Here is an 18840-nt window from a genome sequence, read left to right as displayed (position 1 = left end):
ACCCAACCCTGGCTTTCAGAACAAGACTTCGTCTCAAGCTCCAAGATCGAGTGCTCCGTATCACCGTCCGCTTTCAGAGGTCATGTGCAACAAGTGCCAACAGAAGGGTCACTATGCCAACAAGTGTTTCAACCAGAGGCGTCTTCCTCCTCCTCCTCCTGTCAGATCGGCAAGTACAGCTGTGGTCAAGCATAACCCCAAGCACGCCAAGGTCAATTTGATGAATGCAACTCAGGCAGAGGACTCGTCAGATGTGATCATGGGTAACCTTCCTGTTAATGATATTCCTGCAAAAGTTCTTTTTGACACGGGTGCATCGCATTGTTTCATCTCGAGACCGTTTTCATCTAAGCATGGTTTGCCTTTGCAAATTTTGCCTAGTCCTTTAGCAGTTGTCTGTCCCGGTAAGCGCATGCATGCTAACTCCATTGCTCTGGATGTTACTATCACCTTGGGAGACTACAAGTTTCTATATTTTCCTACGGTTCTTGGTGACTCGGATATTGATCTTATTCTCGGAATGGATTGGCTTTCTAAGCACAAGGCTCAGCTTGATTGTGCAGCCAGGCAGATTCAATTGACTCATTCATCTGAGGATGTAATTGTCTTTGCCGCTCGGGATAATACCATCCGTCTGTTTTCTCTCAATGAGAAGGGTGAACTGGATGCTATCTCGCAAATTCCAGTCGTTTGCGAATATCAAGACGTCTTTCCAGAAGAGCTTCCAGGAATGCCTCCGCACCGGCCAGTTGAATTCGTTATTGATCTTGAGCCTGGCACGGAACCTGTGTGCAAACGTCCTTACAATCTCGGACCTGAAGAGTTGAAGGAGCTGAAGAAGCAACTCGATATTCAAGAGAAAATGGGTCTCATCCGGCCTAGTTCTTCTCCGTGGGGTTGTGGTGTTCTTTTTGTGAAGAAGAAGGATGGAACGGACCGACTTTGTGTTGATTACCGTCCAGTGAACAAGAAGACCATAAAGAACAAAATACCCACTTCCCAACATCAATGAGCTGTTCGAACAACTCAAAGGTGCCCAAGTATTCTCCAAGCTTGATCTCCGTATGGGTTATCATCAGATTCGTATCCGTGAGCAAGATATTCCCAAGACGGCTTTCAGAACAAGCTTTGGTTCATATGAATACACTGTCATGTCTTTTGGTCTCGTCAACACTCCTCCGACGTTCTCTCGCATGATGAACTTCATCTTCAATGCCTACACCAATGACTTCGTTTTGGTCTATCTCGATGACATTCTGGTTTTCTCCAAGAACAAGGAAGATCATGCCAAGCACTTGCGTTTGGTTCTTGATAAGTTGAGGGAACACAAGTTCTACGCCAAGTTCTCCAAGTGTGAATTTTGGCTCGATGAGGTTCTTTATCTTGGTCATATCATCTCTGCCAAGGGCATTGCCGTGAATCCTGAGAAGGTGTCTGCAATTGTGAATTGGGAACCTCCTCAGAACGTGAAGCAACTCCGCAGTTTTCTCGGTCTCGCAAGCTATTGCCGAAGATTCGTTGAAAACTTTTCTAAGATCGCGAAGCCTCTCTCAAATCTTCTTCAGAAGCACGTCAAGTACGTTTGGTCTCCGGAGTGTGATATTGCTTTCAGCACTTTGAAAGAGAAATTGATCACTGCTCCAGTTCTGACTCCGCCTGATGAATCCAAGCCGTACGAGGTCTTTTGTGATGCCTCTCTCCAAGGTCTTGGCGCGCTATTGATGCAAGAGAAGAAAGTTGTTGCTTATACCTCTCGCCAGTTGAAGCCTAATGAGAAGAACTACCCCACTCATGATCTCGAGTTGGCGGCAGTTGTGCATGCTCTTTTGACTTGGGGACATCTTCTATTGGGAAGAAAAGTGGACATTTTCACTGATCACAAGAGTCTCAAGTACATCTTCACTCAGCCTAATCTCAACCTCAGGCAAACTCGATGGGTCGAAATGATTCAAGAGTATAATCCGAGTATTGAGTATACTCCAGGCAAGGCCAATGTGATTGCTGACGCTTTGAGCAGGAAAGCTTACTGCAAAAGTATGATTCTCAAGCCTTATCAACCCGAGCTTTGTGAAGCTTTCCGCAAACTTAATCTGCAAGTTGTTCCTCAAGGTTTCCTCGCCAACCTTCAAGTCTCTCCTACCTTAGAAGACCAGATTCTCCAAGCCCAGCTTCTTGATGCTATGGTGAAAAAGGTGAAGAATGGGATTGCCAAGAGTCAACCCAATTACAAGTGCTACCGCCTTGATGACAAGGACACTCTCTTCTTCGAGGATCGTATTGTTGTACCCAAAGGTGAACTTCGTAAAGTGATCATGAACGTGGCTCACAATTCTCTCCTCTCCATCCATCCTGGGAGCACGAAGATGTATCAGGACCTTAAGCAAGCTTATTGGTGGACTCGAATGAAGCGCGAGATTGCTCAATTCGTGAATGAATGTGATGTCTGCAGAAGAGTGAAGGTAGAACACCAAAGGCCAGCTGGTCTCCTCCAACCTCTTGCCATTCCAGAATGGAAGTTTGACCACATTGAAATGGACTTCGTGACTGGGTTTCCTAAGTCCAAGCGTGGCAATGATGCTATATTCGTTGTCATCGACAAACTCACCAAAGTGGCTCATTTTTTGCCTATCAAAGAGTCGATCACTGCAGCTCAATTGGCGTAACTCTATACCTCTCGCATTGTCTCTCTGCACGGTATTCCTCAAGTGATCTCTTCAGACCGTGGCAGCATCTTTACCTCGAAGTTTTGGGATTCTTTTCAGAAGGCCATGGGCACCAACATCCGCTTCAGCACAGCTTTCTATCCTCAAACTAGCGGTCAAGTCGAGCGTGTCAACCAGATTCTTGAAGATATGCTCAGGGCTTGTGTGATCTCCTTCGGCATGAAGTGGGAGGATTGTCTTCCTTATGCTGAATTCTCCTACAACAACAGTTTTCAAGCAAGTTCGAGCAAGGCCCCTTTTGAAATTCTGTATGGCAGGAAGTGCCGTACCCCTCTCAACTGGTCTGAAACCGGTGAACGTCAGCTTTTGGGTAATGACTTAATCACAGAGGGAGAAGAAATGTGCAAAGTCATTCGTGATAACCTCAAAGCAGCCCAATCCCGTCAGAAGAGCTACTATGATAGTAAGCACCGTGATTTGGCTTTCGAGATCGGAGATCATGTTTACCTCCGCATCTCTCCTATGAAAGGTACTCGTCGCTTCGGTATCAAAGGGAAGCTTGCTCCCAGATACGTGGGACCTTTCAAGATTGTCAGCAAGAGAGGCGACCTCGCCTATCAACTCGAGCTTCCTTCAAACTTTGCAAATGTTCACGACGTGTTCCATGTCTCTCAGCTCCGAAAGTGCTTCAAGACTCCTGACCGCACAGTCAACTTCGAGGACATTGAGCTCCAAGAAGATCTCTCTTATCGTGAGCACCCAGTTGCTATTCTTGAAGAGACTGAACGCAAGACTCGCAACAAGTCAATCAAATTTCTCAAAGTCAAGTTGTCACACCATTCCGACCGTGAAGCTACCTGGGAACGCGAGGATCACCTCCGTTCTGAGTACCCGGCGTTCTTTCAGTCCTAGATCTCGGGACGAGATCCTTTCGTAGTGGTGGAGTGTTGTAACACGCCGGATGTAACTTTCCCAATTTGTACTCCAACTCTTTCCGTTTCCAGCGTTAAGTTATATTTATTTCCTCGGGTTTGGATTTTGTCTCCGTGTGTTGTTGTCGTTGTCATGCATCTCATATCATGTCATCATGTGCATTGCATTTGCATACGTGTTCGTCTCATGCATTCGAGCATTTTCCCCGTTGTCCGTTTTGCATTCCGGCGCTTCGTTCTCCTCCGGTGGCCATTTCTAGCTTTCTTTCGTGTGTGGGGATTAAACATTTTCGGATTGGACCAAGACTTGCCAAGCGGCCTTGGTTTACTACCAGTAGACCGCCTGTCAAGTTTCGTTTCATTTAGACTTCGTTTGATACTCCAACGGTTAACCGAGGGACCGAAAAGGCCTCGTGTGTGTTGCAGCCCAACACCCCCCCAATTTGGCCCAAAACCCACCTAAATCTGATCCATCATCTAGAGCGTTCGATCACGATCGCGTGGCCGAAAACCGCACCTCATTTGGACTCTCCTAGCTCCCTCTACTTATATATTTAGCCTCCTCCCCGAAAATCCGGACGAAACCCTAGTCCCCCCTCCTCCTCCAGCCGCCGGACAAAATCCGGACGGCTGGACGTGTCCGCCCGATCCGCCCGGACCAATCGTCGAGCGCCACGTGGCGCCGTGCCCACTTCGTCGCCTCCCGCCGCCGCCGGCCCACGGGGCCCGTTCCCCTCCGCCCCTCCGCGCCAAGCTCCAGGGAGAGGAGTTCCCGAGCTCCGACGACCTCCGCCCGACGTCCTCCGCCGCCCGCCGCCCGGAGTCGCCCGCCGCCGCCGTTGCCCGCCACTCCGGCACCGCGCCGCCGCGGACCGGCCCGCCGCCGCCACCTCGTCGCCTCGGCTCCGGCGCCGGGCCGCCACCACCCGTCCCCGGCCTCGCCTCCCCTCTTCTCCCCGCCGACGAACCCACCTCGCCGGCGACCTCGAGCTTGCGCCGGCGAACCTCGGGCCGCGTGCCACCAAAACCCTAGATCTGGGAGGTTGCATTTTTTTCACCAAGTCCCTGATATTTTCAGTCCATATGCTCATGTTCGTGGCCACGTAACTTTGCATCCGTAGCTCTGATTCATGCATATAGCATATCGAAATGTTCATCCCAGAGAGTACATCATTTCATTCCATTGCATCATTTTCATTTGAGTTCATCTTGATGCCCGAAATGCTGTTAGAAAAGGGCTACTTGAGTTATTTGTCAGATCTGCTACTCCGTTTAGCACTTCTGTTATTTTTGCCATGATTATTGTGTGCATGATATGCCCTGATACTCTACATGTGTTTTGTTAAGGGTTTTGTCATCTTTCCATAGGTGCAACCCTTGTATTTTTGTGATGTGTGTGGTGACTTGTGCAAGCTTGCAAAGTGGTGCACTTGCTAATTCTGTTTTCAGGGACTTAGTAATTTCACCAAGTCCTGGAGCTGTTTATCTCATGATGCCACATGTTCTTGTTGTTTCCTAGTGATCCGTGCCTGTTTTGAGGATGATCAGTAAGGATGTTTTGTTAATATTGTAGTGTTCTATCCATCCATATCTTTGTTTGAAATTATGGAGCACCCTAGCTTGAGTCAATCGAGCTCTACTTTTGCTACTTTGTGAATCTGGGCAGATTGTCAACTTGTTTGCAATTTTGCCGGTGTTGTTGTAGTTGATCCGTGCATGCTATGTTATTGTTCTTGCCATGTCTAGCTTGCATTTTGTGCCATCTTGATGTATGTATGCTTGTCTTGCCATGACTTGCACCGTAGTGAGTGCATCGAGCTCGTAAACATGCCTACTTGAGTTATATTTCAGCATGTGCCAGTTTTCACTAAGTCTGAAAACTGATTATGTTTTTGCTATGTTCACATGCTTGCAATTGTATTTTTTGATCCCTTTTGGCTCAAGGTCACTAAGGGACTTTTGTTAAGATCTTTGAGTAGCTCCATGCCAGGCTTTACTTTTCCATGTTCAGGTCCTGTAGCATATAGTTTTGTTGCTCCGAAGAGGGCTACCTGATCTGAAATTCCAGACAAGTGTTAATTTCACTAAGTCTGAGATATGTTTGCCATATGCATTTTTGCCATGCTTGTTTGAACCTGTTAATGGATGAATTGGCTGTAGATCAGTGCTAGACTTTTGTTAAGCATTTTGTGTGCATCCCTGCCATGTATTTTGTTGTCATGTTTGGGTACTATGGCATGTTCATTTCGTTGCATTTAGATGCCTACTTGCTGTAAATCGCAGACCGGTGTCATTTTTGAATCGCTTGCCATTTCCAAACCGTAACTCCGATTCCGGCATTCTTTATATCGTTTTCAAGCGATTTCATCTCATCTTTCCAGTGGGACACTTGGTTTTCCAAGTTGAGGCCAGGTTCATGCATTTCCTGTCACATCTTGCATTTTGCATCCCGCATAGCATATCATCTTCGCACCGTCTTGTTTGAGTTTGCATGTGGTTGATTGTATCCTTATTGCTTGCTTGTCTTGTTTGGGTAGAGCCAGGAGACGAGTTCGCTAATGAGGAGCCCGTTGAGTTTGCTTTCGAGGATCCAGTCAACTCTGACAACTGTGCAGGCAAGATGATCATACCCTCGAAATCACTACTATCTTTGCTATGCTAGTTTGCTCGCTCTTTTGCTATGTCATTTCTACGATGCCTACCACTTGCTTTCAAGCCTCTCAAATTGCCATGTCAAACCTCTAACCCACCTTGTCCTAGCAAACCGTTGATTGGCTATGTTACCGCTTTGCTCAGCCCCTCTTATAGCGTTGCTAGTTGCAGGTGAAGATTGAAGGCCGTTCCTTGTTGGAACATTTATTTACTTGTTGAGATATCATTATATTGCTATGTTATCTTAATGCATCTATATACTTGGTAAAGGGTGGAAGGCTCGGCCTCTCGCCTAGTGTTTTGTTCCACTCTTGCCGCCCTAGTTTCCGTCAAATCGGTGTTATGTTCCCGGATTATGCGTTCCTTACGCGGTTGGGTTATAATGGGAACCCATTGATATTTCGCCTTGATTAAAGCTTTTCCAGCAATGCCCAACCTTGGTTTTACCATTTGCCACCTAGCATTTTCTTTCCCTTGGGTTCTGCAGACTCAAGGGTCACCATTATTTTAACCCCCCGGGCCAGTGCTCCTCTGAGTGTTGGTCCACCTGTCAGCTGCCGGTGGCCACCAGGGGCAACTCTGGGCTGGCCTACCCGTACCTAAGACAATCGGAGTGTGCCCTGAGAAAGAGATATGTGCAGCTCCTATTGGGATTTGTCGGCACATTCGGGCGGTGTTGCTGGTCTTGTTTTAACCTTTCGAAGTGTCTTGAATTACCGAGATACCGAGTCTGATCGGAACATCTTGGGAGGAGGTCTATTCCTTCGTTGACCGTGAGAGCTTGTCATGGGCTAAGTTGGGACTCCCCTGCAGGGATTTGAACTTTCGAAAGCCGGGCCCGCGGTTATGGGCAGATGAGAATTTGTTAATGTCCGGTTGTAGACAACTTGAACCTTAATTAATTAAAATGAATCAACTGAGTGTGTTACCGTGATGGCCTCTTCTCGGCGGAGTCCGGGAAGTGGACACGGTGTTGGAGTAATGTTTGCGCAGGTTGTTCTCTAGTTTCTCGCTCGCGCTTTGCCTCCTCTTCTCGCTCTCTTTTGCGTATAAGCTAGCCACCATACTTGCTAGTCGCTTGCTGCAGCTCCACTCACATATTTACCCTGCCTTACCTATAAGCTTATATAGTCTTGATCGCGAGGGTGCGAGATTGCCGAGTCCCTGTGGCTCACAGATTACTATTACACCAGATGCAGGGCTGATGATTCCGCTCCAGGAGACGCGTACGAGCTCAAGTGGGAGTTCGACGAAGACTCTCAACGTTACTATGTTTCCTTTCCCGATGATCAGTAGTGGTGCCCAGATGGGGGTGATTGGGACCGTGTCGCTTGTTGGGTTATCTTTTATTTTGGCGCCGGAGTCGGGCCATGAGTGTTTGGATGATGTAATGTTATTTATGTACTTGATTGACGTGGCGAGTGTAAGCCAACTATGTTATCTCCTCTTTATGATTTATATTACATGGGATGTTGTGAAGATTGCCTAACTTGTGACATATGCCTTCAATGCGATTATGCCTCTAAGTCGTGCCTCGACACGTGGGAGATATAGTCGCATCGAGGGTGTTACACATGGCCACATATCCTATACATCACGGCATAATATTTACAAATTTGGTGTGTAATTTTATCGGCGCCTCAGTTGTCAGCTTATTTGAAAACAACCTTAGTTTTTTGGGCCGATCTAAAAAACTTTTGCACTAAATTTTATACTTTATATTTTCATTTATTTTATTGACACACAATTTTAGTTACTTTTTTCTTAGTTATCATTATTGTACACAATAGCGCTAAACATTAAAATTTGATGTTTTTTTATAGATAGGTTTGTTATAAAGTGATTTTGCTAAATTTAAACTATAGTTTGTATTAGAAGTTTAGTTTAGTTTTCTTTTTCGATAATTAGCATTAAAAAGAGATGAAAAATATGAGAAAAATAAAAGGAACATAGTTGCAAGATCCTGTGTGTGTGTAGATATTCATGTACGATCCCTTTGTGTGTGTGTGTGTGTGTTGCATATTTAACATCCTTAAATACATTTGTAGAGATCTATACGGTACAACAAATATCTGAACAAAGGTTTTTCTAGTGTATGATTGTATAAGGAACTTCATAGAATCATTGCTTTGGTTGTCTTACATATTTGTCCCGAAATGAAAATGAGCGCCCTCCCTTTTGTAGACAAGATGGAAGGTTACGCAAGATTATAGCATCTCTAATCATTGCCTCAATTCTTTAACTCGTCACAAGATTCCCTTTTAAGGAAGTTATACCATAGCTACCCCTTCCCTGCTCCTCAAATGTTTAACTGCCATAGCAAATTTGAGCAACCTCTCGTCTCCTCCTTCTCACTCAAAATAAGGTATCAACCGCCATAGTATAGTACGACCCCCCTCCCACCTGCCCGTTGCCACTTGTTTTCGCCAAAATCACCGCCGTTGACACCCCAAATCATCGTTATTGTCGTCGCGCCGCTCAATTCCGCCATGGTTCGGAGCCTTCCCACCCATGAGTATGCCTTCTCGTGGTAGCTGAGGTGGGGTGTGCCGGCGGGGAACGTCGTGCTTGTCGACTCGCTGAGCTCCGAGAACAACAACAAGGACGAGGAGGAGCAATTCACAGCTGCCATGGAGAAGTCGGAGGAAGAGGTTGTTATGAAGAATGAAAGAATGAGGAGGACGACACAGAGGAATAGGAAGAGCAGTCGTTGGCGGAGGAAGACGAGGCCAACAACGTCGGCCACATCCGCATCCTCTTGTGGGAGGAGGAGGGGAGGGAGTATGGGCGGGCACTAGCTGAGAAGAAGGAGCACCCGGTGGCGGAGATGTCTTTCCACCGAGAGATGTGACAGGCAATTTTTCACGAAGAGTCATCTTTTCACCTAAGAATTGTCTTTTCAACGAAGGACATAGGTCAAACCACCAAGATCTAATGGACGTTATTGATTGTTAATACAATCATGCGACTGCTCTTTGAGATTGACATGGCTTAACGTGAATGTTGCATTATGAGCCTGTTTTAGAAATAAAGAAGGATTGATTGTTCAACTGCATTTTTTTTGCAGTTCATTTAACCGTTATTTTTTCATGTAGTCAACAGGGATGCAGTTGTTTCAATATGATTTTGTTTGTGCAGCAGATTGATTTAGCGGCATTTTTTGGTGCAGTTAATTGAATTGCAGGTCGTGTCAGTCAACGACATGCGTGCCTGGATTGCATCATCTCAGCGGTAACTCGTGTATCGGCTACTAACATCTGTTCTGATTACACCGCTTACTAGTTATGAAAAAAAACTGTTCCCTTTTTTTTTGAAAAGAAAAAAGTGTTCCCTTTGTTGCAAAAAGGAAGAGGAAATGGTCTTCCACGTTGCAGATTTGACCAAAGTACTCGTGTTTAGGGACAGTGGGCCGCTGCGGGACATGCAAAAACTGGGAATTGATGATCACGCGATGGAGGCTTGTACCCAATTCGGCCCAACATTGATCTGAAATGCTTCCCTCTTCTCTGCGTGTGTTACTGTAACGCTGCCGCACAGGCACGACGACCTCACTCTGCAATAGCACTTGACCCAGCAAATCCTCTGCTCCAGAGTCTAGCACCACTCATTTGTAGCATTCCCATTTTTCTTCCCTTCTCCTGTGGTATCGGTGGTGCTGTACTATACGCTCCAAAATCCAGCAAATTATCAGGGCTGGCGGCGCGTCAGCGCGTGCACTTTGGCTGATCATAGCTTCCACTCGACGAGTCTCTCTCAAATCTCAATTGTGGTATCCAGAGTACTCTTTAGGCTCGCCTAGTCGCTTTCGTTTCCCCCGCGGGGTGTAGTCAAAGCCTCCATCTCCGGCCTCCGCTCTCCGGCGGCAGCCAATCATGCTCCGCCCCAGCTCCGGCGGCATCCGGCGACATGAACTGGACCTCCTCTTTATGTGCGTGCCCAATCATGGAGCATGAGGACGCGCGCACGCGCGCGCGGGCCTGCATAGCCTGCTGCCGCCGAGACAGCGGCGTCAGATAGATGGCCCGGCCACGGGATCATACAGGCACGCTACCACGAGCACCAAAGGAACACGGCGAGCCTGCATGCAACCGCGCGCCTGCGCGCTTGAGAGCGTGATCTGATTCGAGCAACGGCCCCTCGCATGCAGTGGTTGGTTCATGTGACTGGCTGTGCTGCACCGCTGTTGCTACATTCCACTCCAGGGCCGTGCGCTTGGGCTAGGTGGACGGACGCGTACGTCTTCTTCGTCAGGCAAAGAAGACTGCACCACCACAACAATGGAGCCCCCCTTATGGTACGTACCATGATAGCTACTGCCACGTGAGCCGGCCCACTGACCGCGAAAGACGACGACGTCCTCGGCCTCTTCTCTGCTGGTCGCTGGACCATTTGCACCTAGACGCCACACGCTGGCGGGTGTACGCTGACTTCCGCTTCAGCTTCCACGCTGAGGGTGGCATTTGCAAACGTTTCTCGTGACATTTTATGTTGCGAGAAGAGAACATGGCAATTCCTCAAGCGAACACCACAAATTTCGACATCCTTGTTGCAAAATTTGCCACCATGTGTATATGAAGAAATTGCCATGTTGTTTGAAGAACTTGCCATAAGAAACGTTCACAAATGTGACGCTTCCCAGGGAGCGGTAGTTGGCTATTGAGGCAAAAATAATGTAAGACGTTTTTGAAAGCTACATTATAGGGCGGAGGGAGTACATGTGTGTCTGTTCTAAACAATGCTAGTCAAAGCTAAGCTTTCAACGTAGCCAGCCGCCGCCTTCCCAAAACTAGGGCTCTTTGCTTCCCATCAGCGTCGTCGCCAGTCCGTCCCGTCTTCGATGACCTTAGGGCCATGGAGACGGAGTGGATCTCGGCCCTTGCCGGTGGGAGGGCTCTGTTTTCATACCTTTTTTCGAGCTTTGTTAGGGTTTGTGTCCTGCTCAGGAAGGCGAGGCGTCGGCGGCTCCCTGAAGATGGAATAAAAGTCTCCCAGTCTAGTCCATCATCGATGGGCGTGTGGAGGTGTGTCTCCAGCGAATCTGTCTTTGGTGGACTTGCTCGGATCTGTTCGTCGTTCGTCTTCGTTCGTGTGTCTTCAAGTTGGATACTTTTGATCTACACTCTTCATCCGCGGCGGTTGCTGTTCTGGTGTGTTGGTTCTATGGGACCTTAGCACGACGACTTCCCGACTGTCTACTACAATAAGGTTTGTCCGGCTCCGATAAGGGAGGGGCGATGACAGCAGCGCGCTTTCGGCTCGCTTCAGTATTTGTAGTCGTTGCTAGATGGTCTACGGATCTGAATGTAATTTTTATTATGTTTAGTGTTCGTTGTACTATCATGATTGAAGATGAATAGATTAAAAGTTTTTCCGTAAAAAGAAGAATTGTATCATCTCAAGTGCAGCTCGGGTCTCAAGTAGATCGTTCACTAAAATCATGTGGGACACGTGTTAAGCAATCCAAACATAATGAAAAAAGACCGTTTAACAAAAGAAACAAAAGTATACTCCAGAGTGGCGTCTTTTGCTTTTTTTTAGACAAAGAGTATCGTCTTTTGCTGAACGGACGCGAAGAATGATATAGGCTTCCCTCAAGACAAAATGGGCTTCCGTGTTGCAGAGCTGCTTGGAAGGTTGTACCCAATTCGGCCCAGCTTTGAGGACCCCACTGTAAAACTCTGAAATGCTTTCATGTGTGTGTCAGTGTGTGTGTGTGTGGGTTCCGTTTATTCAGCTTGCATGTTTCCTGAGGATTGGCATTCAGATCACAATGGTTGGGACGTTTGGAAGCCGTGGTGCTACATGACTGCGTGCGAGAATGGAGCGTAGCTCAGTTGGAAGGCGCGGAAATTCGCAGTCAACCCATCAATGTTCGGGGCTTGTCTCGAACCCTTGGTGTTCACGGAATTTTCTTCTATAAAAAAATGCCAACAGACTAGTCTATTGTGGGTTGGGATTATTTTTTTTTACATGATTGTGTGCTGAAAGAAGAGAAGGCGAGCTGGCTTTCATATTTCCAGATGGAAAATGCGGCATGATTTTCCCCCATCTCAACGTTTGCAGGATTTCCTTGCAGTTCTTTTTTCTCGAATACCTAGCTAATCCTGCAAACAATCCGTCGAGATCCCCTCTCAAGAGTCTTTGCTTGCCTTCAAATCCTCCCCTCGCTATCGAACCGTCGTATGACCCGAAAGGCGGAGGGCACCGCACCGTCAAAGACGATATCATTCCAGTGCTTCCAGATGACCCACGTGCCTAACAGGCACAATGCTCGCATAGTTCGCCGGTTCTCTGCACGCTGCTCTTGCCCAACGCACCAAGAGCACAAGGTGTCGTCGGCCCTCGGCTCCAGCCCCGGCCGTCCCGTCGCGACGCTAATCCCGTGCCACACTTTCTTTCAAAGTGTGCAGTTCACCATGAGGTGATTGATCGTCTCATCGTGCTGATCGTAGAAAGGGCATGCCTCATGGGGCAGTCCACGTCTTCCTTGTAGTTCCTTCTGCCGTGCTATTGGTGGTGGTGCGCCAGAGCGTACACTTTGCCTGATCATCACATAGCTTCCACTTGAACGCGTCCGTGTCAGTTCAGTACTCCTAGCTAGGCTCGCCTTCGTTTCCCCAGCAGCGTCTGGCGATGCCTCGATCTTCGGCCTCCGCTCTCCGCTCCCCCCTCTGCCCTTCATTTCAGTGGCCCTCGCCGGTCGCCGCCGTGCCGGAGACATGAACAGGGCCTTCTTTACGTGCGTGCCCAATCATCCGGCATCAGGACGCACGCACGCACGCGGCTGCAGAACCCGCTGCCGCCGCGACAGCGTCGTCAGTAAGACGACCCGGGCACGGACACGGGCCCTATTAATTCTCGAGAGCAGGGACAGACCAACAGTGGCGAGCGTGCGCGTGCGAGAGCGTGATCTGATCCCTGCATGCACGGTGCACCATTGTTGCTACGCTCCAGAGCATCTGTGCTGGGTAGGCCCTTGTTTCTGCTACGAGGACGGACGGACGGATGTCCTGTTCAGAAACAAAAAAGCAGCGGCCTGCACCACCACAACAACAGCGGCAGCAACGGAGCCCCCACGCTACGTAGTACCACCATGGTTAGAACGTATCCTGTGCACCAGGTGCACCAATAGGTTTTGGGCCATTAGATAAAAATGCAACGTGCCAGATTTTGCCATACATTGGACTATACCATATTTATGGAAGCAACCTTATGGTTTATTATATTTGACCCACATTGCACATCACATTCTTCCATCAATAAATTTATGTGTTTAATTTTTTGGCCCATACACAAAAATGGTTATATACTTTGAACCGAATGCCTGATTTTTGAATCTGTTTTGATTGTCAACTTTGTCTTCACGGCTCATGAGATCTTTGAAACAAGATCAATGTTGAATATGTTGTTCAATTGTTAGCCGTGTGCATTTTAAAACTTAAACTTCATTTGAAATTTAATTTAAGCATGTGTACATGGGATCGACGTGTGGAGGGAGAGGCAGAGTTTGAAAACATATAAAGTACATCTAAGTTTCAATACAATACATATAAATGTTTTTTGCGGAGACAAAAAATATACCTTCTGCAAAGAGCAGGCGGCCGGCAAAATGCTGAAGAAATTTCGGATCTCCCCGTTTGTAGCGCTCCCTGGCGTTGCACTCTACGCTCCTGAATCCAGGTATCCAGAAAATGTATAGGGCTGGCCATATGCTAGCTACCACGTGAACCCACTGACGGGTAAAGACGTCGTCGGGTAAATTTAACCTGAGGGTTCCTCCCCTGCTCCCCCCATGCGCCCCCTCCCGCTGGCGCCGGCCGCCGTCGCGCGCGCCCTCCGGCCTACCTCCCTCTCCCCCTCCCCTCCCTCCCCCGGCGCTCCCGTCGCCCCGCGAGGCAGCGGAGCACCCCCTGCCCGCCTCCCTGTCTCGACCCCCTCCTTCTCCATCTCCCTTCGCCGCCACCGGCAACGGCCTTCGGTGTGCCCGGATGGCGCCGGCGGCGGCGGACGTCCATTCCCCGCACGCCTGGAGGGGAAGTCGGGGCTCCCTCCTGCCCGGCGGCGGTGCTGTTCGGCTCGCGAAGGTGGGGCCCGACGACGGAGTTCTGCGGGCCTCGGGTGCTCTTGACGAGGCGGCGCGATGGGCGGCTGGCCGGCGGCGCCCGCTCGGCCCAGATCTGGGCCCTTTTGGGTCCCATCTGGGCTGGGGTGGGCCTGCGGTCCGGGGCGCGACGACGTAGCTCCCTAGTGGTGAGGCGAGGCAGCCGATGTGCTGCAGCGTGGCTGCAGGGATTGTCCGGACCCGTTGGGGTCCGGCCGGGCCGGTGTGGCCTGGCAAGTCCCTATCGCTATGTCCGGTCGGCTCCGCCCGGCGGTGGAGGTTGTTCCCTCCTGCCGGCTGCGTTGCGGTGCCACCGAGCCCGGTGTCTTCTCGTCCTACCTCCAGGTCTCGTGTTGGTGGCCTCATTGAGACGGTGATGATGGTGCGGTATCTGTGGTGGCACGGGCTGGTGGGTGGCATGTTGGGCGGTGCACTTCCGTTTGTCTGGGGTGGCGATGGTGGTTTCGGGGCAGGAGAAATCTCTGGCGGCTCGTTCGCCACCGGCGCGGCTGCGTCCGTGGGCGTTGCCGGTCCCTCCTGAGGGGCGTCGGTGATACCCCTTCCCCACTGACATCCGCGTACCAGGGGAAACCCTAGGACTTGTTCGGGCAGCAGCGTTGTCGTTGTTGCATTTCTTCATGAAGATGTTGCTTGGTACGCAAGACTTCGGAGTGCTTGGCGAGCGGTACTTCTCTGGAGGGTGCAACGGGTGTCGGCCATCTTTGCTTAGTTGAGCTGCCAGCGTCGGCATTTATTTCTTTTTTATTTTATTTTTTCTTTTGGGCTTGTTTGTGTTGCGGCCGCAGCAAGCTGGTTGTATCGGTTGAATGTTGATTTATATCTATATCTATATCTATACTACTATTAAAAGAGCAAACATAATTTTGTCTAAAGCCACACAACAAACTGTACACGGGGTAACCCGGACCCTTCGATCAAATCAACTTAAACACATCCTACTGACCATATTACATCCATAATCTGCCATCTCAATCAACGTCTGAGATTAAATGTTCTGCCTGGCAGACGCCGTCGTTTGCTAATCATCCGCGCCCCGCGTCTACAGATCCCCGCAGCCTCGCCCGCAACTTCCTAATTTCCGGATGAATCAGCAGCAAACCTCGCGTCGCCGCTCCTCCCTTCCCTCCTCCCGTGCGCTTCCCCCCCATTCACCCCGCCTCCCGTCGCCGCCTGCGCTCCTGCAAGCCGTCGCCAACCTCCTTTGTCGGTCAGTCGTGCCCAGCGCCCTCCTCCTCCTTTCTCTCTCCCTCTCTCCGTCCCCGTGCAGGACGCCATGGCCATGGACCAAAGCTCCACTGGACCTTCCATCATGACTGCCAATCTTCTTCCTGGCCAGATCACCGTCGCAGCTGCTGCGGTCCAGGCTGGCCGCCGTCTTTTGCGGGTTCGTGGCCACATTTTCCTACTAGACCATGGCCGCCACTTCCTGCTAGATTAGCAGACAGGGAGAAGAAGGAAGAAGTTGCAGTAATCAGAAGTGGCGAACCAGGGAGGGGACACAGGATGATGAGTATGAATCATGAGATAAACTTCCACTGAAAAAACATGATTCTAAGGTTAGCCCCTTTTCTTCGCTAATGTCTGATCCTTTCTCCTCTGCCTCCAGATATTTTTTCTGGTAGGTTATGTACTCTAGAACACCTATGCTAGGCTATGTATTTTTTTCTACGGCAAATCATGGATTAAGCTCTGCGGCAAGTTGTGTTCACAACTTCTAATCTAACTGCGTTCTTACATAAGAGCAAATTTTCCCAACAAACGGCGGAACAGAGGCCCCTCTTTCAACTTGCCGCAGATTGGTTATCCCATAACCGGACGTCAGAGGGAGAAATTCAGCTCCATAACCTCCATATAAATACCATCATCCTTGTTCCCTCCTTCCCACTTCTGTTACATGTTTACTTTTCTGTGTTGGCATGTCCTACAAATGCTGCACTTTTTTTGACCTTCTCAGTAAATTTTTAGAAACCTAGACTCATGGGCAAAGGAATTATTTGATTCAGTGCTTTGTCAGATAAAAAACAGAATCTTTCTAAGTAGCACATGTCCTATTTTGCAGGTGATATATACTCGAGGGCAAGAAGACGGGTATTTAATAATACTCCAGGTGAGATATATGCAGGTGTTATGGATTGTGGTTTCGAGGAAAACAATGATGGAACTCAATATGCAGCCGCTAAGTTTCTGAAGCTTGATCGACATCTTTTATTAGTTGTTAATTAGTACTAGGATTCATATGCATGTCTACTGTTTTTCAGGAAACTCAAGACATGATGGTTCTGTTTTGGACGGAAAAGAAAAGTAGCACCACTGTGTTAACCCAATGCTTAGGTGATTAACTGCAGATCAAACAATTTTTATCCCCTGTTTACGCAGTATGGAAGTACACATGGTTATTGGTGAGTGACCTTCTTGGCATATGTAGATTTTCTGCATTCTGAATTTTTAGCCCTTGTGATTCTTGTAGGTTATGCTTTATTCAGGCGTATCACTTGTACTTCCATTGCTCTATATTTTACTTAAATCACATATTTGACACCTTGTACAATATGCAGTTAATTACAAAATCCCCAGAGTTGCAGAGGTGTTCTAGATTATTTCATTAGTCCATTTAGAGCATGTCAAATGGAGCATCTTATTTAGGGATAAAATCAACTTTCCTCTGAAGTCTGCTGCTGGTACCGCTCTTTTATATGGTGGTCTGAACTGGTCACGCTCTTGTGACAGATTACTACATCTAGCTGAAGTTAATAGCGCAAGGTGCTTGCTTAAGCTGCCAGCATGTAAGAAATACTAACATATTTGTTACCATTGTAATATGATATCTCAATTAGGGTGCGCGTGTGCGTATGTGTGTGCCCTTGTAGCTGGTCTATTTGCAAATGGAACTGCTCCAAAAAAATTCAATTAGAGCTAGCTGATAGTGACAGATAACTACATCTATGTGAACCTGCATTGTCCTATAGTCGTACATACTTTGAGCTAGCTGATAGTGACAGAGTACTACATCTATGTGAACCCGCATTATCCTATTATGCTTCTCTTGACCCTCTTTGCTTTGCATTTCAAAAATTGACCCTGAATTTCTAAAAACATGCTTTCCTACTGGTAAACTGGTAAGCTACATATGTACGGTACTGGAATGGATAGCAATTAGGATAGCAAAAGTGGGGAATCGGGAGTACCTCAAATCGGAAATAAGCATAGCAGAGTGCCGAAGTGGGGAATAAACAACCGGCGTCGACTTGCAGTTGCAGGGGCACCAGCCGCTGCGGCACTGCTGCCGCTGCACCTGGGCAGCACGCAGCGCAGCCGCGCAGGGCGGTGGGAGCCGCGGACGAGCGGAGCCGGGCGAGCGAGACGAAGAGGAAGGACGCGTGATTGCCACGGCAGACGATCCAGTGGAGATGAGTCTCGCGCCTCCGCGCCCGCCTCCGTCAGCGCCTAGCACTGGGTCGACCCGCGAGCATGCCGAGCTCGAGCGGATCCTCGGGCACTTCAGCGACCAATTCGACGAGGAGGAGCTGAGAAGAGCGGGGGAGTGCGAGACCTCGCGCCGGCGGTGGGGACAAAGGGGAGAGGCGGCCTGATGAGAGAGAGAGGGAGAGGGAGAGAGAGAGAGCTGTGGCCACCATGAAATGGGGAGCGGTGGGGAGAGAGCTGTTGCCACAACGATGAAGCATCAGGTGTGGAGAACTGAGGTGGAGCATCGGGTGTGTCTCTTTTGTTCTTTTTTTTGATCGATAGCCCTTTTGGTCAAGTAACAAGTACTGCACGCATTAGTTGTAAAAAAGAACAAATATATACGCACATACACTTAAAAAATACACGTGTTGGAAAATTCATTTTTCTTTTTGAACACAGTACAGACGCAACCACTCATATATACGCACATACACTCACCCCTATGAACTACACACACCCTACATTTATGAGCACCTCCAAAGACTGAGCTGACATATCGTCTTGAGATTTTACAAAGTCATCGACGGAAACGTCTACTCCCACTAAACGCGCATCGTCGAAAATCCTGAAATAAATTTAGGATAAATGCAAGCATCAGGACTTGAACCTTGGTGTGCTCGGGATACCACTGTCCACCTAACTATCCAACCATCCAATAAATTCATTTTTCTATGGATGCCTTTTGGTCATTTTCAATCTGGCGTGTTCGGTTTGACTCTTTTGTCGGTAGAACTTGTATTACTCATAGAAGTTCAAAATTACAATCCTCCTTACATAAATCAGTAACCTCTCTAAGTTCGGAGGCCGACCAAACGACATTTCTACTCGCAGTTCTAGCAAATTTAGCAAAAAAAAACACTAACCACATTCTGATTTTGATTGAGATGAGTAATACGAGTCAGACGAAAACACCTCAAATGCTTGAGTACTTCACTCCATCTGATTCTGAGTGTGTCTTGTGCAGCCCTGAGCCTTTGCTTTTGCTTTTTCAGACTCATCGTAGTGG

The 18840-nt window shown here is 48.5% G+C and overlaps 1 long non-coding RNA gene across 2 annotated transcripts in view; it reads right to left on the bottom strand.

Moving 5' to 3' along the window:
- Positions 1-18075, bottom strand: part of LOC123105183 (uncharacterized) — a 38435-nt gene extending 20360 nt beyond the window's left edge. The window contains exons 1-2 of one of the 2 annotated variants that reach the window (XR_006450729.1): positions 17555-18075; positions 15213-15795 (exon numbers count right to left, since the gene is read on the bottom strand). This is a non-coding gene — a long non-coding RNA (uncharacterized lncRNA). Of the gene's footprint in view, positions 1-15212; positions 15796-17554 lie in introns of those variants that run through there. The other variant, XR_006450728.1, reaches the window with a different exon arrangement.
- Positions 18076-18840: the final 765 nt, after the last annotated feature.

Source organism: Triticum aestivum, chromosome 5A (assembly GCF_018294505.1).
Source record: "Triticum aestivum cultivar Chinese Spring chromosome 5A, IWGSC CS RefSeq v2.1, whole genome shotgun sequence".
Classification (NCBI taxonomy): domain Eukaryota; kingdom Viridiplantae; phylum Streptophyta; class Magnoliopsida; order Poales; family Poaceae; genus Triticum; species Triticum aestivum.
The sequence above is the reverse complement of the archived record's forward strand: the minus strand, read 5'-3'. Positions and strand labels throughout refer to the sequence as shown.